General features: G+C 41.8%; 1 protein-coding gene across 6 annotated transcripts in view; it reads right to left on the bottom strand.

Annotated features, from left to right (window-relative positions):
* Window positions 1-23,014, bottom strand: part of PLCB4 (phospholipase C beta 4) — a 418,385-nt gene extending 395,371 nt beyond the window's left edge. For 4 of the 6 annotated variants that reach the window (XM_079944159.1, XM_079944163.1, XM_079944157.1 and 1 more), the window contains exon 1: window positions 22,340-22,501. The gene's annotated coding sequence lies outside the window, so the exon portion shown is untranslated. Of the gene's footprint in view, window positions 1-22,339; window positions 22,502-22,606 lie in introns of those variants that run through there. The other 2 variants (XM_079944160.1, XM_079944161.1) reach the window with 1 other exon arrangement.
* Between the last annotated feature and the right edge of the window lie 1,607 nt (window positions 23,015-24,621).

Raw genomic sequence — 24,621 nt, 5'->3', positions numbered from 1 at the left:
ACACCCCCGCACCCCAGTTAGTCACTAGGGTCTCCCCTTTCAGACCAGGACAAGTTCAGAGGGAACTAGGGAGCTAAACCAGGGTCACATACCCACTAAAAGGCAGACCTGATATTCAAACCCAGGAATGTCAGCTCTCACTTTTCTGCTTTATCATGCTGCTTCCTCACTTTGGTCTTTACTAAAATATTGTTTATAAATTGCATACGTTAGCTGATATAACATTCACGAGAACCTTCAGTTTATGGCCTCAAAACCATATATGCAGGGTAAGGGTCCATTGTAACCTCAAGAACAATTACTTTTTGCCCATGTCACTAATCAGACATGCTTTGGCATGACACAGACACTAACCTCTAGCTCATTTGACAGCTGTAAGGAATTACAAAGGAGCTACATACCTACAGCATGTCCCCCCCCCCAAAAAAAAGTCACTATGTACTTATATGACCTAGAAATGATGCAAAATAAACCTATGTGCCAAGGGTTTCAGTTTCTCTTAGAAATCAACAGCCCTCCCCGCCCCACCCACGTATAGTAAACACACGCACGACAGCTTGCATGTATGTGCCTTGGAGATGCCGGTGGGTGGGCTTACAATAAAACCCACGGCATCTGTGCACACAAGATATCAGATCTACTGAAGCAGTTTAAAGTAAGAGACTCATTTGAACCAAAGGGGGGAAAAATCCACTGTTGAAGGAAAAAAAAAAAAAGGATGTATTTTGCAACAGACTGCTAACACTTTTCATTGAATAAATAATACCTCTTCGAAACTGATGAAAATTTAGTGGAAATATTTATCCAGTAAACATCTTAATGAAATACATTGTTATGACTCCAAAGAAACCTAATTTAACAACTTCATAAATTCTCATGGAGAAGAAATAGACTCACCACCCCTGAAACATTTGGTAATCATTTTGCCACAATATGTGCACAGTCTGTGAGGTATGCGCAGAGATGAAAAACTTAACTGTATTAGCCTAATCACAGTCTTCTTTGCTCTGCTATTTCAGGTTAAGTCTTCCACCAATTTTTAAACAATACAGAGTATTTTGCAAGTCACCATTTCTATCAGGACAGCTATCTAATATCTTTTTTTTTTTTAACCTGAAAAATGTGTTAGAAGCCAGACTTACTGTGGGATGGTTCTTATGTGATAAAACATGTTTCCATTTTTTCCTCCCCCTTTCTATTAGTTACCTATCATTTTCAAATGTTCCATACACAGATCTTTGGCGAAAAAAAAAAATTCATTAGTATAAGGACCTGGGGTCTTCTTCTAAATAATGGATGAATTATCTTTAGGAAGATAAACTACTCTTTTTTTTTTTTCAGCTAACCCATTTCAATACTTTCCCATGGTAAAGAAAAAGTGTATTCTCAGTTAAATACCACTATTGCACACACAGTTTTTCCTCTACAAAGTTATTTTTCAAAGTGTTCAATCTTCACCAAAGGCTAATCATTTTCAAAGATGGGCCTTATAATAAAAGAAACGGGGTAAAGATACTTTTACCCCTTTGCTTAAAGATGCTTAAAGTAGATCTCTGTACACAACTTCTCCTTTTAAATCTCTTGCCCAAAACTCCAAGCTTTCTAGCAAATTTGGAATCCCTTCACGAATGCTTACTTTGCTTAAAGTACACCCAGAAAAATAGGCCAAAAGCATTCATATTCTCCCTTGCATTTGACCCCACCAGCAGCCAGACACTGCCCCATTTACAGAAAAAAATATATCGAGGTTCACATTAAATTAACTGCCGTAAGAAGTTCCAGAGCTTGAACTAAGAAAAGGCTTAAACATTAAAATACCTCTTTTCTTAGGCACCAGCTCACTTTCCTTATTTCTTTTTTTTTTGCATCTTAAAGTAATTCATAACAACTGACTAAGGCTCAAAAATTTACACGAAAATCTACAAATAAAGTTTGAGAAGTTATATTTAGCAGATTTCTGATGAGACTGGACACAATCTTGGTGCAGCTTCCCAGCCATGAAAGGGAATTCTTATTAGTCTTTAACAGAAAAGTAATTGAGCTGATTAAATATAGATCAAAGGAAGTTCTGTCATGAAAAGGCCAATTTTCTATAACTCGTGGGAAAAAAATGTATCAATAAACAAGAAGCAATCTGGTGTTTCTCATTCTGGCCTATAATGGTTGTCTGTTTATGATTAGATTAAGAGCAAGCACTTTTGATGTCTTTTTTATACCTTTCAGTTATTCTCCAATATTTTTAGCATGATCATGTATTATTGTTACAAGCTCCAAAGTTATTTCTTTAATCTTAGATATTACTGATATATAATCTCCTTTTTAGTCACATAAATCACTACTGTGAAATAAATAATGCATGTTAATATATTTAGAAAATATATTGATAATTAAATTTATACCTTTAAAATAACTTCTTATCATACTGTCACCTATAGATTCTAGTACAAAACCATATTAAATGGTTTAAGGTTATTTTCTACTTCAAAATAAGCTAACTAACGAACTGATAAATACATTTTTATATTTATCTGTATCTCCGCCAAAAATTTAGAAAATTACCTGTTTCTTGTTCCAACCATTCTCCTTCATCTGTGCTATTTATTCTTTGCCAACTCTTAAAATCTATTTGGGGTGACCCCACCATATGTCAACTCTTTCTCTGACAGCTTTATCAGGACTATAAAAATATATATCTATGTTATATACATATGCTATATACATGTTATATACACATACAGTATATAAACATATACACTTATATACACATATTACATACACATACATCTTTTATATATACATAAACGTATAAATATATATATGAACTGCACGGTTTAAAGATTTCCACCAGAGAAGCCTGTCAACCCAGTTTCAGGTTTTAGCTACCTTAGCCAACCTGACCAACTAGTTTGACTGAGCTAACAATAGTTTTGAATTTTTTTTCCACTTAAGTGACCGTTTAACCAAATTAGTAAAGAGCATTGCAGATTAGAAACCTCATTCATCTTATTATACTGGTCACCCTTACCTTCCCCAGAGACCAATAACCGCAAATCACCATGAGTCGATTCATTAAGCATTTATTTTGTACTTACTATTTCTCATTACTGTGAAGGGAAAAGATTAGAGTGTGGTAGTTCACAAGTTCTAAATGTAACTGAAGGTATAACGCTTCTCTGTGCATCTTGCCAGTTAAGCCAATAACTTTTAGATTCTCTTCAACAGAAGTTGGATGGAAAGTTTCCTATCATTTCAAATTTTCAGCTAAAGTCTCAATGCTAAAGGCAATAGGTGATGAGTTCCGGTCACAGGACCAGACCACAGGACTTGCTACACATGGTCAAACCAGTCCAGAGGTCACCCCCAAAGTCTATGTATGAGAACTTGCATTGCAGAAGTCACTTTTTCAAAGAAAATTCTCGGGAGCAGACAGTGGTTCCTTTTATTTTCCCTCTTGACCAGCTCAAATCAAGTGCCCAAAACAACCCTTATACCTTGGGGCTCTCTGCAGTGAGGGAGGTTGATCATCTATGCCAAAACTCACAGCCTGCTCAGTGGCACATGTGTGAGGACGGAGCCCTCAAGCCTGGCGGATGCTGCCTGCAATCGTAGGGCAAGGCAACAGAGCCTCAGAGAAAGTGGAACTGAGTTTGATGGTGCTAACATGACTGTTCCTGTGGACCAAGTGGATCCCATGGAGGTAATGAGGTTTGAGTGATCCTGATAGGTCTCTACCCAAGTGGACTGCCTGGACAGGCACTCAGGGATACTCCAGTGATACCACTGGAGGACAGGAGCTGCACGGCATAAGTGGTCACTCAGGAGTTGCACTGCCCACATCCAAAAATGGCATGGTAGAGATGGACCCTGCAGAAGATCTCCCAAGAACACATTAGGCTGCCTATGAGAAAGCACTGGCCATGAAAACAATAGCACCAGCTAACTGCAACAGCCTTGGCCCCTTTTCTGCCCCTGCCAACACTGGAGGAGCCAGAGACAGTGGGCAGAAAGAAGTACAGAAGGAGAAATGACCCTTCTTCCTTGTTGATGTTCATCACCAAGCTGGGGTTCAGGCCTGAGGATGGAAAAGGGGAGAAGCTATAAACTGGACAAGAGAATGGAAATTTTATTTACATTATACTACATTTTCTAATATTTTAAATTAGATTTTCCAACACTTTTAAAAGAAGAATAAAGCTATTTTCTGTTTGTGTCTTATTAAGAGTGACACATTCAACAAACCAGCTACACTAATAAGTATCCAACCTATTAAAGGTTATTTTTCATAAAGTTAAAAGAGAAAGAAAAGTAAGACTATATAGAAAATCAAAATGTAAATTTAATATAACTCTGAAGACATTAACTCAAGAATATAACCATATTAACAACAACTTTAAGTGTAAATAGAGGGGCTTCCCTGGTGGCACAGTAGTTAAGAATCCGCCTGCCAACGCAGGGGACACAAGTTCGAGTCCTGATCCAGGAATATCCCACATGCCTTGGAGCAACTAAGCCCGTGCACCACAACTACTGAGCCTGTGCTCTAGAGCCCACGAGCCACAACTACTGAAGCTTGCATGCCACAACTACTGAAGCCTGTGCGCCTAGAGCCCGTGCTCCGCAACAAGACAAGCCACTGCAATGAGAAGCCCGCGCACCATAACGAACAGTAGCCCCCGCTCACCGCAACTAAAGAAAGCCCGCATACGGCAATGAAGACCCAAGGCAGCCATAAAAAAATAAATAAATTTATTAAAAAATTAAAAAATATATATAAATGCACTAAACATTCCATTCAAATGGCAAAGATTGTGAGAATGGATAAAATAATAACAATAATAAAGCTAGAATCAACTATACATCAACTATGCACTCTCTGCAAAGAAACAAACAGAAACACAGATAGATTAGGAAAAAAAAGCTACACCATGCATGCACACACTAAGCATAAAACAGCTGAACTGGCCATATTAATATAAGACAGACTTCAACACAAGCGGGTATCACTAGAGACAAAGACTAACACTTCATGATGATAAAACAGTAAATCTGAAAGAATGGTACAAGAGATAAGAAAACTGAGACAGATGACTTGCTCAAGGTCACTTAGCTAAGAGAATGGTCGCCTACAAGTCACTTCTCCCAATTCCTTTTTCAGAGCCTTTTTCATATAACAGTGCCCCAAATCTGAGCTCATTCGACACGAAAGCAACCAGCCAACTTGGTCAAAACCATTAACTCATTAGCTACCCAGACACAGCCTTAGTGGGGGAAGTGGGGGAGTGCCACATGGAAGGGTAGAGGGGCGGGGGTGTGCCTGAGCTGGGTCTGGCTCCAGATTCAAGCACTGCAACTTGCTAGCTGTGTAGCCCTGAACAAATTACTTAAATGGGCCTCAGTCTCCTTATCTACGGAATGGGAATACCGTCACCTCTCTCACGGGATTGATGGAAAAGACGATGAGGAAGAAGAGGACAGTAACTTACCCAGCTAATCAGTGACAAAGCTGGGACCCCACAATACACACTCACAACCATTTTGTTAAGCTGTCTCCCAGATGCATTATGCCCAATTGTAAGTACCTGGTAGAATGTGTGACCTTTACTAAGCGCTTGAAAAATGTTGGTTCCCTTCCCAATACACTGATGCTATCTATACTGGAGAGTAAGTCTAGGAAGGTATTTTCTGTATGGGACCCTCAACTATAAAACACATTCTTTTCAATCTAGATACAATGTGTTTCAGATAATCACTTTTTCTTCTGCCATGTTAGCTTTGCCTAACTCTGTAAGGTCATATTGTCTAAGTGAGTAAAGCAGACAGGGTAGAAATTTCAATGATAATTTTATTCATATCACTTTTTACACTACAAAATGAGTCATTCAATGGACACAATTTAACATATTCCTCCAAAAAAAAAAAAAAGTTTAAACATATCATCTTGTTCAAAGAAGAAAGAGACATTCCTCCAGATGACCAGAGAGTCACAGCCTCAGGACTGTAAGGCCAACCTTCAGTTTGGTGAAAGATTATTCAAAAAAGGAACTCTTTCTCATAGGTAAGTCTGTACTGTATAAAGTGAATCCCAGTATAAAATGTTCAAGAAACTTGACAACTTTCTGGATTATTTTTATTACATAATTGAGCATGTTATAGGAGTAGGCATTTACAATCACACTGGGCTTCATGTTTTCAGATTCTAGGCAACTCTCCTAAACTCTCTTATAGTCGAGGTTATAATCAAGGTCAACATATTTTCAACCCAGGAAAGTGGATGTCAGCAAGGTAAACAGTTGCCCACAGTGGCGCCCCACAAACCACATGAAATTTAAAAGTAAGACAAAACTTGATAACTAATGTTAAAAAAATGCATCACTTGGCTACCAATTTTAGAAACAGCAGAGTGCATACAAATCCAAAATAAGACATACAAAACCATCAAATAAGGAAGAGAAGTGGAAAAACAGTATGCGGTCAATGTCCACATCTTTCATACTCATTTTAGGAGACACTTAAGAGCCTACTGTGTGTTAGGTCCTGCACAAATTTAATTTTAAAATTGAGAATAATTATGAACACTTGAAAGCACCAAAGGGCTCAAAATTAGTTTATTCAAATAAATTCAAATGAATTCATGTGGTCACGGAAACTTAATGCACATAAATGAGTCAAGACATCATATTATCTTGACCCTATTCTATGTTGTAGCTATGTCAGGTTCTGGGTAGAGTATTTTAAACAAAATATTGAATATATCATATCTAAACTACCAAATTTCTTCATGATTTAAGAAAATAGCACTAGATACTGTTTAAAAAGTACCAAATCCAGCAAAATACTACATTACACTTACTGAAAGTTCACATAATTTATTCTCCACAAAAGAATATTAGAAAAGAAAAGCACCAACTACCTAAAGAGAAATTAAAATATTTCCTGGACTACTCAAAAGTTAAGTTAGAAGAAGCAAAACCACTTTTATTTTGCTTAAAAAAACTTACCCCAGGACTGAGATTGATAGCAGAGAAATTCAATAATTACACATTACCTATCAAATTGTAAGTTAGGCAATGATTCAAGTTCCTAATTATGGAAAGTTTAACGTGAAATGTTTCAACCATAGGATACCTTAAAGAAGGATGGGAAATTCACAGAGGAAAAATAGATGATGGATAGATATACAGGTAAACAGACTAAAGGAAATACATGATTTATCTAATCCTTTCCCGTAAACAAACTGACTCATGAAAGTTCAGAGAAAGCAAACACCCTGTAAACTAAGCCAAGTCGAGACAAAAATCACCTTTTGAGATTAGGAATATATGTTCCAATACCAAAATTATTATTCTGAAATGATAAAAGAGCAGATGTGTTTTTTATCATTATTCTAATTGGACCATTCTGTTTTCCTAAATATTATCAAGTTCATTCCTTTAAATAATTTATTTAACAGACTATATATGTGCTAAACATTGTGCTAGGTGAATGAGGAAACAGAAATAGGCAACCTCAGCCTAAGGAAGCTCTGTGTGTGTGTGTACGCGTGCATGTGCGTGTGTGTGCGTGTGTGTGTGTGTGTGTGTGTAGGGCTGGGACGCTGGAAATTAAACAAGTAAACAGAGCACAGTGCCATGAGTGCTATGGAGACAGCATTCATAAAAAAAGAAAGGGTGGAATAATTCAAATCAGTTATATTATTTTGGTCTGTAATACTTTGTTTGGTTTCTATATCAGTAGGACTGCTTTCAGCTGCATGTAAAAAAACCCCACTGTATTCCTTTGCTAGGGCTGCCATAACAACAAAATACCAGACTATGTGGTTAAACAACAGAATTTATTTTTTTAACAGTTCTGAAGGCTGGAGGTCCAAGATCGAGGGTTGTTTTCTGGGAACGTTCCTTGGCGTGAAGACAGCCACCTCCTCACCGCGTCCTCACACGGCCTTCCCTCTGTAGGTATGCACACACCACTGCCTTCTCTCCTGCATCCTAACATCTCTGCTTATAAGGATACCAGTCAGACTGGATTAGATCTAAGAGCTTCATTTTAACCTTATTTATCTCTTTTAAGGCCTTATCTCCAAATACAGTCACATTCTGAGGTACTGAGGGGTAGGGCTTCAACCTATGAATTTTGGAGAGACACAGTTCAGTCCACAACAGCCATCAAAGTGACTTAACCAGGGCTTCCCTGGTGACGCAGTGGTTGAGAGTCTGCCTGCCGATGCAGGGGACACGGGTTCATGCCCCAGTCCAGGAAGATTCCACATGCCACTGAGCAGCTGGGCCCGTGAGCCATGGCCGCTGAGCCTGCGCGTCCGGAGCCTGTGCTCCACAATGGGAGAGGCCACAACAGTGGAGGCCCACGTACTGCAAAAAAAAAAAAAAAAAAAAAAAAAATAGTGACTTAACCAAAGAGTCACTTACTTTTCTCAGTTAACAGGAAATTCATAGGGAAGTTGATCAGGGTTGATAAAGCCACACAAGTAAGGCATCCAGAAACTGGACACATCCGTTTCCTGTCCGGCCAACCTCAGCGTATGGTTCTACTGTCACAACCACAAGACAGCAGCTACAAGTGTCCAGGAAGGAAAGGAAGGAATCAGGAGGAAGAAACCTACGTCTCCCTGGTCAGAACTGGGTGAGCCCTCCTGGCTGCAGGGAGGCCAAGGAGAGGAGTATTTTCAAGTAGACACATTGCTACCCTGAACCAAAAAAACAGCTCCATCAGAAAGAAGGGAGAGAGAACTATGTCCCATGCACCTCACTGACCACAGATGCACCATGTAGACTTGGGTCTATACTACTGATCAACCTTGTGACCTTAAGTAAATGCTTTCATCATTCCGTTCTCTGAGTATGGAGGGGTGAGAATGGTACCCAGACTGCAAAATCGCTGTGAGAATGAAATAGGGTTGCATGAATCAGAAAGCCCAGGGCACACTACCTAAGCCCTAATGGACCTGGGTCTGAGGCCTGGTCTTTAGGTATCCTGGGGAGTCACAAGATTCTAAAATATCACAGAGCACCCAGTCAAGACTCAAAAACACCAAAGAACTGACTCTATTTCTTTATTGTGTGACTTTTCATGTATTCCAGTCCACAGCGTGGCCAGAGAGCCTGCAGTCTCTGACTCTCGTGTGTGTGTGTGCGTGTGTGTGTGTGTGTGTGTGTGTGTGTTTGTCTGTGTGTGTGAACGCACACACATGTTTGCTGGGGGGAAGGGGGGGACTTCCTTTCTGATGGTCTTACACCTTTCATGAGGGTAGGAAGCACCAATTTACTAGTACTTGTGTTCCTTGCATCACATCCTTTCTCATCCTTTCGTAATCAAAAGGCTGCTTTCAGGAATTTCTCTTGAGATATTCTAGACCAGAAACCTATTTAGCAGTGAGGTATACCTTCCAGGGAATTTATGCCTTCACCTCTCCAGCAAAGCTGGGAGAGCCTTACATGGAGGGGATGAAGAAGGAAAGGGAAGTTGTGTGTGTGTGTGTGTGTGTGTGTGTGTGTGTGTGTGAGAGAGAGAGACAGATGACATACTTTAACTTCTGTAACAGGAGGTGTTTAGAAAATATTTAACATAGATCAAGAAACAGCAGTGCAATCCTATAAAAATATGTCAATAATTACTAGTAGAAATAGCAAAAAAGTTGAAAGTGGTTCCCACTGGAGTTGGGGTGGGGGAACAGGACTGCAGACCAGGCAAGGGAGTGTAGTTTTTACTAAAGCCTTTTAGTATTAGTTGAATATTTAAAATTTACATGCGAATATTGGATAAAAATCAGGTATACATTATAACTTTTCAAAATATATTGTACATATACTTCAATTAAAAAAACTAAAAAAAAAAAAAGAAAGAAAGAAAGCTGGGACAGCCTTGGTTTGATAAACAGTGGAACTTTTCCAGAAGGTTTTTCAAACATTTGCTGCTCTGATTTGAGGAGTGGGTTCCTTCTGGTTGTCAACCTTGATGTAAAATCTGTTGGTCCGTCATGTTTATAAATTCAAGCTGAGAAAATAAAAATTAACATGTGACAGAACGGTTCAAGAGAGCTTGGTTCAAGCAGAGTCACTTTCAGGATAGGTATTAATACCCAAATCATCTGTGCTTTTAAATTTCCTCCTTTTCCTCTGATAGCTGCACAAAAAAATCTCTGTGTGGGCTTCCCTGGTGGCGCAGTGGTTGAGAGTCTGCCTGCCAATGCAGGGGACACGGGTTCGAGCCCTGGTCTGGGAAGATCCCACATGCCACGGAGCGACTAGGCCCGTGAGCCACAGTTACTGAGCCTGCGTGTCTGGAGCCTGTCTCCGCAACAAGAGAGGCCGCGATAGTGAGAGGCCCGCACACCCCGATGAAGAGTGGCCCCCACTTGCTGCAACTAGAGAAAGCCCTCGCACAGAAACGAAGACCCAACACAGCCATAAAAAAATAAACAAATAAATAAAATTAAAAAAAAAAAAGAATGATCCATGCTTTAAAAAAAAAAAAATCTCTGTGTGTTACTTATGACAGATGGGAGAGGAACTTTACCCAGTTACTTTGAAAGTCTTTCAAAGGGAATGAAAAATGGACAGAATGAGGCCAGACTTGAGATTCTCGGAGGGCCTCACAGGTCCAAAATGGCTCTAAATAAAAGGAAATATTCATCTGTATTTCCACAAGGCTATCGTAAAAATTTTTCCCATCAGCTGCAATAACTAAACTGTCACCCTTCTAAATGTTCTCTCCATTCAAATCTGAAAAATCATATATCTCGTAATTAACATACTTAGCTAGCACTTTTTCAACACTAAGCTAAAAGAAATTTTCTAAATCCCAAAAAGATGCCAATTGTGAAGAAGGAACCTCATAAACGCTACTGACACCACAGGCTTGGGGAGGGGAGAAGGTGAAGACCGTTAAAGCCACACTTTTCATAAGATTCAAACCGATGTCCTGAATAATGAGTTCCCTCCTGATTTGGAAAAGATGCTCTCCTAAAAACAACATTCAGCAGAATATTTTCCTTCAATTAAGTAACAGCTCTCTTGCTTTCTCTCTTTGGCGCTGGTTCATTCACAGGTCATTTGGAAAATAAAATGCTACAAGAAAATAAATACAAAGCATTTCAGATTACCAGGAGACCCACTTAATAAAAATAATCTGATTAAATAAATGTTTTTTTCCTCTAAGTTTTCAGCCAAGTTTGAAATAAGAGAACTTCTCTGATTTTGGGTCTAACACACTGTAAGAAAATTAAGCATAACTTGATTAAAATCGAACCCATAAAATAGAAAAAACTATATGAGAGTGTACCCACAAGCAATAAGTGACAAACTATCTTCAGGGAAGTGTCTCCTCTGGTTCTAGTATACTAAGAAATTGAAATATCCGAATCCCTGTTAGCAGAAATCACGAATACAGACTTTTCAAGTTACTGATCATCTTTCCAAATGAATTGTTGTGGTACTTCTCAGCAACCAGTGTAAACAATAATGGAATACTTTTTACCCTCTGTAATAAGTCTGCAGATGACTTCAATTTATTAAACGTGGCACCTCTTCTGCTTATTCATCAGATTGGTTTCCTAGCTTGGCAATAATGGCAGTTCATTATTCATTCATTGAAGAGACGCTGAATTAGTCTCTAATATGCAGATTCTTCCCTTCCCCAAGAAAGTCATGCTATGGCTAAAATTTGCAAATCATTCAACAGAAGAACTGAGGGCAGAGCACCAACCTAGAGCTGAAATCAATGAAGGCTTTGAGGAAAAAATGGCAACTGTGCGAGGTGTGTAAGGGCCTGTAGGATTTGCCAGTTGAAGAATGGGGTTTAGTGCAAAGTCAGCACAAGCACTGTGGCCACAGACTTTATGTTCCTGGGATTTTAATATAGCTCAGTATTGTTGACCCAAACAAAGGTGTTAAAACTTCACTGCAGAGGTTTAGCCATGGATGGTTTGTATTTGGCAAATTAGGGGAATAAAGTTAAGTCCTGAAAGCAACAGGGCACTGTAAAAGCATTTTAGAGGTAATGCTATAATAAGCTTTGCTGTGTGCAAATGACTTTAGCTGAGTATAGAGACTGGAGTAAAGGGGTAAAAACGTAAACTTATAAAGTAGTTGTTTATTTGTCTCTCTCCTCCAGGGAACTGCAAACCCCTGAGGGCAGAAGCTGCAGCTTGCTCACTGTTACAGTACCTGATACTCACTTAATAGCTAATAGAAAAAATGAAACATTGAATGAATGAGAGAGAAGGCAATAGGAAATTGATTGAAAGCTTATTGGAACAACCAAGGCATGAAAGTTGAGGACAGAAACTTAGGTAGCATCAATAAGAATAGAGGAATGGATAGAAATTCAAGATATTAATGGTAAACTCAAATAATTGGTGACTGTTGGATTCACGAAGATTTAGAACCTAAGATGAGACATAGATCTGGAGTGAAGTTGAGGACTTCTGTTTTGGGCACACTGATTTGAAAGTAGCCATAAGACTTCAATGTCAAGATCTCCAGCAGACAATGGGATATAACTGAAGCTCAGACAAGTTAGGGATATGGGAGTCATCAGTGAATAAGTGGTTGTAAAAAAGGTAGAAGTGGGTGAGTTGTCTTGTACTGAAAGAATATGTACCATAAGAAGAGTCGAGAGCAATTCAGAGACCTCCAGAGGATACCATTTTAAGGGCTGGGTGGTGGAAGAGGTGCTCAAGAAGGCCTGCCTCTGATATATGAAAACAGTATCGAACGGCCAAGCAAGGCCTAGGAATCAGGAACTTCAGGAATCTACAAGGGTAACAGCAAAAATGAATTCATCTAGTGCAATTCCTTCAGAGTGAAGGGATGCGACTTCCCCATTCACCAACTTGGGGAATTTGCACAGCAGCAGTTGTTAATAGTGTCTTGGTTTTCTGTACCGTAAAATGTGGAGGGAAGAAGAGATGAATTCTGTCATTCCTTCCAGCAGTCTGACTTTATGATTCTAACCAATTCATTGCTTGTTCATTCAGGACAAGTACACAAACTGAACAGAGTCCAGAGCCCAGAGTCTTCACCTTTTCAAACAACAGCACCAAGAAAACAAGGGAACAGATGAGCCTGAAATCTGAGTCTTACTGTCATACTGAACAATGGGAAAACACAGCTTGTTCATTTCTCCTCAGTGATGCTAATGATTCAGTTACATTGACTTCTTTGAAGAAAAATTACTGTTAATAACCTTAATTTCCTCCTCTTCTCTTTCCCCGGGTACCTGACATTTTAGATAAAATGTTTTCATAAAATATTAAAAGCAAAGGAATTATATCTTAGGTATCTAACTCCATGTTGTTTATGGACTTTATGAATCCCTTCTGTCTCTTCTTTCTAGAGCCTACAGTTTTGGTTCTTCAGGTAAATACATAAAGTTTCCCATTCTGCTCATCTCCCAAGAAGCACAATCCATTCCAACTGAAAAAAAAAAAATTAAGTGTTACTCTAAGGCCCACCACACATCTTAGTGATATCAGCCATGTGACGTTATGGGACATTCCCGACTTCCATTTAAATTTAGTCCTCATGGCTACAGTTTTCTTTTCTTTGGCCACAAAACCAGACCACAGGCTTTCCAGCCTGGCCTGACCCACGCACACCTCTGCTCTAGAACAGCAGGCAGGTAGAGTGTGCAGTTTGCCAGCCCAGACCCATTCACCATCCTTGTTCACTCCTGCCTCTTCGCTCCTGCCCTCTAGTTTCTATCTGAATCAGCTAATGGAAGGCACCAGCCAGAGTCTAGGGGACAAGAGGAGAGTGATGTAGTTATATTTATTTCCCTGCCATCTTCCCGCAGGGACATTACAGGTTGACTGTGTCCCTCTACAACAGGATACATCTCTTGTAGGACAGCTTTTCTTGCCCCTTTACTTAGAGTAGGAAAGCTCCCCATCGTTGCTAAGTCCCTCTTCAGCCCTCACCCTGGTTGTGGTTTTGTTCCCTACACCTGCCCATACCTCCTGAAGGGTCTGCTTATGAAGCCTTCTTCAAAGGACTCAGTCGACACCCACCATCTGTTCCCCAGCAGGTCCTGAATGACACAAGATTAAAGAGTGACCAGGTGGGGCCCTCCACCGCGGCTTTCAGAGATATCATCAAAGGAAATTGTCTGTAAATTGTAAAACGCTATGACATTTCCATGAACAAAACCTAGTACAGACTTTCCTGAATATGCAAGGTTTTAATGCCAAGGAAACATGACTGAATCCTACCATATTTCTACAATTCACTGTGTGTTATAAAAATAAACACGCAGAAAGCATATAATCAGAATCCGAATATCACTGCCAACCTCACCAGATTTTTTCTTAAAAATGGGTATCTGGAGAAACAGATGAAAGAACTGAATCCATCTTTGAAAACAGAAACAATATTTCATTTCCTGCTATTTATCCACATCGAGATTTACTAACTCTGATAATATGATACTTTAGGGTGATTCCAAGTCTTTCAAGGGATGTCATAAAATTCTAAAAATTAACTAATAATTCACTTCATATTATTGAAAACAACTATAATTACTGAAGTTAACTTCTGAAAGAAGTTGAGAATCGGTGACCTAGATTTTCTGTATTTTTCCTAATGTCTCTAAATGAAAATACAGTGTAGTTTCTAATTTATACAACCCTTTGTCTATATATCACTTCTAACTAGCATGGAAATTCACTTCAGGTATCTATTAAATAATAAAACTCAATAAAATAAATTTATCTCTGAATCTTCTAATTCTCAAAGTAGAAAGTAGAAGGTAAAAGAGATTCTTAAATAATTAAGTACTTGAAAGTCTAAAGCTATAAATACACCTGGATAGAATTTTTAGCAATGAAATTAATTTGATTTTCCCAGGTCAATATCAACCTCTGTTGTCTGTGCAGCACCTCACTTTTTTGACCATATACTCAAGGGTGTTTATGACATGTCCCTGGTCTGAGGAATTTAGAGGTTCACAGCTAACCAAATTGATCAGAATATAGATTTTCAACTCAGATTCTACTCAATATCTCTTTACTAACAACTTTCTTAATTGGCCTATTAATTGGTAAATTCTTTTTGATTAAGTATTGTATTTTCAAGGAATTTTAAGGACATAGACTATTTCTAAAGTCATTTCCTGGTGTACTGTATATAACTGAGATCCAACTGAACTAGTAAAGCAATGAAACAATGTGGGGCATGCTTCAATTAGACACCATATTCATAATTTGAGGTTCCAAAGGCAATTTGGCAGTGCTCCCTCAAAATGTAAAATGTGCATACCTTTTTGACCAAATAGTTCTATTTCTAGGAATTTATCTACAAGAAATTCTCACACATGTGCTTGAAGACATAGGTACAAAGATCTTCAGTCTTTCAGTTTGCAACAGTGATAACAGGAGAATGGTTAAAATAAAACATCGTACACCCATAGTTTATTTATGGTACTACTAGAGTTTATGTAATGTTAGAAAAAAAAATATAACTAGTATATGGACATGGAAAGATCACCACAACATACACTAAGTGGCAAGTAAGCAAGTCGCAGAAAAACATACACAGTACGATCCAGTTTATGTAGTAAGAAAAAGGCATGTATACGTACTTATATATGTAAATGCATAGAAAAAGGAGAAGAGAGAGGTGCTCTAAACTGTTGCCAATGGTTATATCTGGGTATGGGTGTAGGTGGGAAAGGATGTTTTACATTTTGTTTCACATTTTGTTTCTGTGCTTCTGCATTATCACTGCCATTGGAACATATTAATGTATCACATCCATCATTTTAAAAACCAATGAAGACAAAAAATTAATAGAAATTCTAGAGGGGGCTCTGGTGATTTATCCAATGATAGTGCATCAGCAGACATCCTATCTCAAAGGACTTCAGTTTCATTTGATCCATTGGGATTCCTCCTTTAAGAGCCAAAAGGAAAATGAGGGCTGTTAAGTAGATTGCACGTTGAAACACCGACCTGCAGAAACAGATCTACATTCTGTGTGCCCAGGACAAATCCAGCAACTACCAAATAGCAGGGGGAACATTTTGTGACTGGTTAGAGTTCAGATCAGTAATGTACACAAGAGACCCTCCATGTCCCCATAAATGGAGTCACGCATTTCTCCACACTTAGGTGGTCTTATTTCAAAGGAGCCCGCGAAATAGGAGAGAAAGCCCTGGCCTTCCTCCTTCAACTCTGCAGACTTGCTAACATCTTAGAAAAATGAGGGAGGGGAAAAACAGGCAGAAATTCAGACTCTGAAACTAACGTCCACTGGAAACAAATGGCCATAACCACCTTTGTAAGAAATTTAACAGGGGGAAGAAAAGAAAAGCATGAATAAAGAAGGCACCATGCTTACTTAATCAAGACAACACTAGTTCACAAGGTTTCCAAGCACTTATACTTGACAAAGCTCAAAGTGGGAGCTCATGAGCCGAATATGTTCCACGAACGTGTTTTGTTTCGCCAGCCCGTGGGCTGACATGTTTGTTTCCACTGTAATTATTTCTAAAGTTTTTGCAATGATATCTCACGCTTTAAAGAAATCTGTATTTCATGCTTCTCTTGAAAATGAAGACGTGCTGGCAACCCTGAGCCCCACGCCCACCTGGCAGAAATCTAATAGACCTGGCCCCCAGGAAGGGTCAGGGCAGAGCTCCCGATGCACACGGCCTCCCCATCCGCTAAGGGGGCTGACACCTGGGCAGCCCCATGATGCTTACCTGGCCCTCAGAGGAATCAGAGTGGGTCACACCTGATTGAAACCATGAGGAGCCTCACCCAGGAAGAGCTGGCCCTTCAGAAAACTAAATTAGGTTTTAGCCTACCCTGAAGCAGCATTTAGTAACCTCCCTCCCAGGTATCTGCGGAAACAAAAGCATCTAGGATTAGATAAAGGCACGTGGTTTTATCTTCAACTTCCCATTTGAATTCCGTGGTCAAGGCAGGGTTGCCAGAAGCTTCTCTGTCATACCTCAGCCCCGTCACTTAAAATAATGGTCTCAAAAGTTTTCACTGTAGCAAACCTCTTGGCAGCATGTACCTGAGTGGCAGGTAACACAGCACAGTGGTTAGAAGTTGGAGTTCTGGTGTCAGCCTACATGGGTTTGACTTCCCATCTCTAACTTTCCCTCCCAGAAGTGAATAACTTCACCTTTCCCAGCCTCAGTTTCCCCATATGTAAAATGGAGATACTATTAGGAACCGCCAAGAAAAGCTGTAGGGAGAGTTCAATAAAGTGGCACATTTTAAGAGCTTAACCTACATCTGTGGTTTTGTTACTGTTGTCGCCATCAGCGTGCCCGCGGAAGCCCGTGGGGAAACAGGAGTCACGACACCTCCCCGTAAACATCACAGATCCCCAAATTATTCTGGCAGATGCCCCTCTCCTTCCAGGCCTAACTGGCTTCATACGGTCCTTTTTCAAAGCCTGGCTGGGAGACACAGACGCCCTGGGGATAGCTTCCAGCTCACTGAGTTCTTCGAAACCCCCCAGTCACAGAACTTCGAGGCAGTTAGGGCTGAGTTAATTTGAGGCCCCTCTGTCCAACTGCAGTCACAGAGTCAGGCAAGTCCAGAGGAAGATCTGGCATTCACAGTAGCCCTAAAAGGTAACTAGAACTTCTGTGTTAGTAGAGGGGCAGAGCAAGTGTCCCTTGTTAACAGTTTTACAGGAACTGGCACAGCCTGCTTTGTATGGATAGGCCACTGGCCTTTGCCCCCTATGGAGGAGGAGAACAAGGGGGTGAATAGTCATACTGGTAGCCAAGAGCATTTGTAGCAATAGCAGCAGTAACACAACAGCTGGCATCGTTCACACTACACTGCAGGGCACTTTTGCCTTATAGGGTTATCCTCCTCATTTACAGATGGGGCAACAGACACTCAAGAGTCACATACTAACACATGACATGGCCAGGATTCAAGCTTGGGTCCACCTGATTCCAGTACCCGAAGGTCACAGCAACTTTACACTGTTGAAAGCAAACCCCAACTTACCGCCCCCCGCCGCCGCCAGCTGCCTCCAAGAGGAAGCATCTCGAGAGCAGTGGTCCTTTAACTTGAGTGGGTCGCAGACCCCCCTTCAATGTGATGAATCCTACAGACCCTTCTCAGCAAAATGTTTTGAAATGTATAAAATTAAGTACAGAGGAAACCAATTATATTGAAATATACGTACCAAAAAAAAAAAAATTTAAGGCACACATAGTAACGTACGTGCTTCTTTTTACAACCCATTAAATGCCGAGACTCATCAGTGACTCTAATACCTGCCCTAATTGTCATTTGGAAGTAAGTGAAAATATGTATTTGCCAGCTAGATGGACCTACCAAATGCCATCATTAGGCCATTAGAGGGTGGTCCTGAGGTGAAGAGCTCCTGTCCTGGGGGAGACAGCAAAGATGTCAAGTGTAAATCTAGTGGTCTGTGTTCTCTTCTCTCTGAATGAGCTGCTTATAATTAGTTTCTTTGCATTACTGTCTTCCTCCTGCTCTGAGGAAATGGCTACTTCATTCATATCAGGGAGCCAACCACCTCCTCTAATTGTTCAGGAGGAGAAAAATGCTATAACAAGGGCACTATATCTTAAAGCAATGATTTGACTGCCCCCAGGGTGGCTCGGTGGACAGAGGTGGAATTTCCTAGCCCTCTGCACACCAAAGGATTAGGGGACAAGGGCCCTAAAGGAGACTCCTGGTCAAGGGGATAAGATAACACTATCTTGCAGTCACATGGTATGCGACCTTCTCACTGAAGGTTCTCTAGGTAGTAGGCAAAGGGGTGTGCAGAGAAAAACCGTCTTCTGATTTATGTCCCTTTCATCTATTTTTGATTCCGCAAAGAAAAGGAAAGTAGATGGAGTTCACACAGAGAAAACAAAACCTCTGCTGGCCCTTCATCCTCTTGAACACAAGGATCTCCCAATGACTCTGGGGTGAATTTTAAAAGCAGGCTTCATTCCAGTAAGGACAATGCAAACTTCTCACTCATCTACTTGGTGATGCATTTTCACCCAGCTCTCCTTCCCCGGGGGTGAAGTAAACCCATTTATATATCTGGTGAGCTAAAGAGTCCCAGCCTGTGAATGCGCAAAAACTTATCTCTTTCTAAGGCATAACTAGATAAGTAATATTACACCTTGAGGAAGTATTTCTACTTCCAAGGAGAAGGCTTGATCAAAAGAAAAACTATGAAACAGAAAAACAAATATTGAGGAATGAAAGAATGACCTACACAGGGTTATTATAGTTCCTAAATATTACAGAGAAATAGAAGAGTGCAGAATGGACAGTACTGAGAATTACTGAGTGTCCTCACAGATAGTAAAACCACAGAAACTCAGCGATGAAGAGCTGTATTGATTTCCTGATAGGTGGTAAGTCTTTTTGGCAGGCACTAATAAGACACACAAATTCACATTACATGGTGAACAGCAACTATTTTAGAAACTTCAGTCTGGACATGAAATATACTAACTGTGATCATTAAAGCGTCTCCATTAGTCCTTGACCTCATTCTGCATATCAAACACACAAGTTCTTGGTTTTACAGAACTCACTGTGATAGATGGCTTATTAAAGACCTGGGTCCTTCGTGCTAATAAACACGCTGTTTCATCCTTACTTTACGAGTGGTCACAAACGACGAAAATTCAGTCACAGTCTGCAAAATAAGTTTAAGTTTCAAAGAATATTTTTACCTCCCCCAAAATACTTGAGCTCACTATTAAAGACATTTGTGGAGAATGTAAGAAATACATAATCTTTCTTTCCTGTGACTGTATTACATAAGGGCTGTGATCCACAAAGATCAAATTTATTCTCAACACAAGGTTTTTAAAGTAAAAAATAAACTCGGCAACTAATTACTAATGTATTTTTTAAAAAATAATCCACAGAAATAATTGATAGAATGAAGGAATTAGATAATTTAAGTTTGCCAGCTACATCTGAAAGTTTGGGGGAAAAAAATGCAGACACAAAATCCAGAAGCCGACTTATCTATCACATCTTTTCACAAATTGGCATGCCATCTGATGGGTTCAAGGAAAACAACACAACAGCACTAAAACTCAATTTTACCTCAATTTTAACTTGGAAGATGGGTTAGGGCTGAATATCTGTCAAGCCTTAGACATCATTTCAATTCTTAACAAATCAAACCCCAAAGTGAATTTACTAGTATCCTAGGAAAATACCATGTTCATTTGGATTGCCAAATATAACTGTCCCACGTTGCCAAAATCATCAGTACGCATTAATCTAAAGATGTTGGATTTGTTCTTAAGAAAGACAAAATAGCAAGGCCAAAAGCACTGGCTAAGTCTCTGCTGGGGATGAAATATTTCAAAGAGGTGATACCGATTTAAAACTCCATTTCTGCAAAATCATTCTGGTAACCCTTAACACTTTTTAAACTTCCCTATTTCACTATCTCATTAGGCAAAAACACACCCCCTCAAGATTCCAGGGCGTAGATGTAGTTTAACATCAATCACATTTTTCAGGCACACCAATTTTAAACTTGCAAAAGAGTATTTTAGAACAAAGCTCTCTGTGTGGGTGTACATTTGTAAAATAAAGGTAGCATTATCCCAACACATATCAATGTGTACCCAGTGATCAAATGGAGTCTTAGAAATTCTGTTTTGACAGTTACGTGTAGAATAGCATTTTCACCAGCGATTAATTCAGAGCTAGGTAGTGATATCAAAGCTAAATCAAAACTAAGTTGGGATGGCTGAATAATAATATAGTTGTAGAAAAGCATAATCAGTAATCTAATATGGGCTACCACAGATATGTTATAATAAGTTACTCTCAAAGGGTTACTAGTTATGGCAGCGAAGTCTCTCCTGTCCATAAAAATGCCAATAAAAAATGTTATTCTGCTTAAAAAGTGAATTTTTATGAAAACAGGTGTTCTTTCAAGATGGCCATCATTTATTAAACTTCAAAAGGAAGATGACATAATAGATAAAAACACCAGCTGAAAAATATGCAAGACTGTCCTATCAAAACACAGCATTCTAGATTACATAATACGGATAAGGGCAGATTAAATCACATGCCCCTGCCCAGCTAAATTTTTGTCCTTCTGCATGATTCTAATAACTTAGGCCACTGAAGTTTGAAGCACACAAAGTATTAGGTTCTCAGTTCAAGCATGTATTTTTGAAACCAAGAGTCTTGAAAAAACAAAAAGGATAAAGTTAAAATTTACACACACACACAAATATGTTTTTTTTCTGAAGAATACAGTTCCTCGGACACCTTATTAACCTTGTAGATAGACTGCCCAGATAAAGTCACTAGTTGCTTTTACTGGTCAGTCTACTTTATGAACCCGATTTCTCTTTAAAGGGGAAATAACTATTTTAGATGTTATATAGCTAAAGTTTGAATGACATCATTACCAACGAAACAGAATTATTAAACAGCTATCTCCACACACTCAAAACTTAATTTACAGGCCACCATGTATCACATTTACGGTAAAAATGGTGACCTTCCATGGACGTTTTGGCCAGAATTAAATTTCGAACATGTGCTTTAGAACAATAGGTAGAATCACCTCAAGAGTCATAAAGAAAAAAAAAAAAAAGTCAGAGGGCCATCTCCCAAACACATGCACATTTATGAAACTATAATGTGCCTTTGCATTTTTCTCTAGAAAAAAGAAATGCTAGTTTTATGATTCTAGATTAAGTTGCACTGAGTCACACTGGGAAATTGAAGAACTCCGTATTTCCATACTTCTGTAACAGTACTGCCTACAAAGTCTACAGTCAGAAGTATTGTACTATGTAGACAGGGTCTAATTAGTTACGGAAAAGGCAACTTCAAAATTCTGAAAATAAGACAACCTTTAGTCTCCATCATTTGTATGCTCTTAGGAGGCTGGAACACAGCCCCCAAAGAGTGCCGGCCTGTCAGTGTTGTCTTAAGTGGAAATGGTCAGTCATTTCTATTATTTCCCCAAAAGAGGTAAGAAGAGTCACACGCATACACATTTACATGGCGTTGCACGGTGCCGACAATTTCCAACCAAAATAATCATATTCACGTCGAGCCGAGCTATTTCTAGCCAGAAGCGGCGAATGTCTGGACTGAGTCTAAGGAAACCCAGCGGGCGATGACTACAGGGGAAGGGGGTGGCGGCGGGGACCCCCGCCTCCCGCGCGCGCCGGGCGCCTGGCACCGGCACCTGCACCGGCTCCGGGGCTGGGCGTCTGGGTGCGCGCGCGCGGGCGCGCGTCCGGGACGCACCCGCCGGGAGCAAACAAGCCCAGCGGGCCCGGGCGGGCCGGAGCATCCTCGGGCGGGACCCGGAAAGCCTTCTCCTACCTGTCACTTTGCCTGGAGCAGCTGCCGAGGATGCGGCCACGGCCGCCGCCTGGAGACCCAGTGGGTGCGCGCGCGACTGTGCGCGCGCGTGTGTGTGTGTGAGCTCTTGTTTGCGGTGCGGCTCACTAACTGCTCCCGGCGCTACCAACCCCCTCCCCGCAGAAAGCTCCAGCCGCCGAGCCCCCTCCTGGCGCGCGGGCCCGCCCCCCGCCCCGCCCCCGCCCCGCCCCGCCCCCGCCCCCTGCCTCCAGGGCGCTAGGTTCTCACCTCAGCCCCCGGCGGGGGTCTCCGCGGGCGCTCCCTAGGCAAGCAGCGGGGCACCGCCGGCCCGCTGCGCCCGCCCTCCCGCCGGGCTCGGCGTGTCCCGGCTCCGGGCCTCGCGGCCGGCCGCTCCCTCCTTCCCAGCCCCCGAGTCTCCCTCCTCGTTCTCGCCTCCCGGCTCTGGAGCCCGAGCTGTCGCCTCGCAGCCCCAACCTGCCCGGGCTACGGAGCATGCCCAGTGCGGCGCTCCCGGCCGGGCTGGGGGTGGGCAGGGGCCGGGCCGGCCGCGAGCCAGCGGGGCGGGGAGGGGGCGCCAGGGGTGGCGGCCGGGCTGGGTGGAGGGCTGCTCCGGGAAACGATAGGTGGGGCGCCCGGGGAAGCCGCCCCGCAGCGCGCTCCTCTGGGGTCTCTCCGGCCGCCCCCTGGTGTCCCAGCGCCCCCGCGCGTGCCCTGCTCCTGGGGTCGGGGGACGCACAGCGTGGCGCCTCGCGAGCACCACCTGTAAGGGGTGGGGGACACCCCTCTCCGATTCTAGACGCGCAGCCGGCTGTGGGCCCTGGGGCTAGGGTGGGGGTTAAAGAGTGGACAGGGGTCAGGACTGGCGAAAGCTGACAACCCAAAGCCTTTGGCGAGGGTTTATTTGTTTATATTTTGTTTAATAAACACATAAAGCGCTTACAGTGCTTCAGGCACTGTCATAAAGGCTTTTTATTCCTGTAATTCTTAAAACAATCTTCCAAAGCAGGTACTACTCTCTCCCCCCCAACCCCGGAGGCTTAAACTGAGCCACAGAAAGATTAAGTGGTTCCAAAAAGTCTTCCCCCATGTGCAACCTCAGAGACGCAAACCCCCCAGACTTTGGTCCCTGGGATGCTGGGGCGCAGCTCCAGCCAGTTTTCGGCCCTAATTCGGCCCCAGGTGACTCTGAGTCACCCACGCATTTAGACCCTAATGGTGTTCCCTTTAGCATCACCCTTTGTGTGGACCCTCATAACGTGAGGCTCCAGGACTCCCTCCAGGGAGGGCTCCCTCCTCCCCGAAGCCACCCCGCCTACTCATCTGGGCCGGCGGCCACCAAAACCCGGAGACGTGGCACCTGCGCATTGGGGACTGGGGCCACGCTAGCAGCTCAACTGGGCATGCTCAGCCACAGGAGCTGGTCCGGCTGGCCAGGAGGAAAGAGCGAGCCTGGCCGCTACTGAGCGGTGGGGAGTAGAGGGGGGAAGTGGGCGCAAACAATAGCCAGGCCCCAAGGACTAGAGGCAGATGTAGATGCAAAAGGCTCATTCTCCTGACACATCCTGGCGTTTTTCAGGCAGAGCAAAGAGGAGGGTGATCAAAAGTTTACCAACTGGGCATCCTTCAGTGGGAGGGGGCTGAGGGCCCGCTGACAACTCCTCAGCTCAATCGCTAAACTGCAATCTTTGCTGAGCCCTGAGAAAAGCTGGAAGCCACCGAGCCTTTTGAAGAAGCCAAGAAAAATAGCCTAGACTGAGTTTCCCTGCAAGATCCCAGGGAAAAGCTGTGAGGCTCTTCACTGTTGGAGTCTTCGAGATGTGGTGATCTTGAGTGATGACAGGGTACTATGACCGCTCTCCTCAAACTGTAATGTGCACACAAGTCACCTGGAGATCTTGTTAAAGTGCAGATTTTCATTCAGCAGGTCTGGGGTGGGACCTGAGATTCTGCATTTCTGACAAGCTCGAGTGCCATGGTCCTCAGATCAGACTTTGAGGTTGGGTCAGTATTTTAGGCCTGTTCTCTATTTTATATTTAACTAAGGCTTAGAAGGGCTAAGCAATTTGTCCCAGCCAACTGCTCACACAGCCAATAAGTAATGTAGCTAGTTTCGAACCCAGTTCTGGAGGACTTCCTGTGTAAGTTCCTGTATTCTCTGCGTACCACCCATAGACAGATGAGCTAGAAGCTGTCGTCTACGTCTCTTGACTGTTTTAACAGTGGAACATAGTACTTCCAAATATAGTACATCAGTTAGCCCTTGCTGTGTAAAAACTACACCA

The sequence above is a fragment of the Stenella coeruleoalba genome, assembly GCF_951394435.1.
Source record: "Stenella coeruleoalba genome assembly, chromosome: 15".
NCBI classification, from domain to species: Eukaryota; Metazoa; Chordata; class Mammalia; order Artiodactyla; family Delphinidae; genus Stenella; species Stenella coeruleoalba.
Note: the sequence above shows the minus strand (reverse complement) of the source record. Positions and strands in the feature narration are given on the sequence as shown.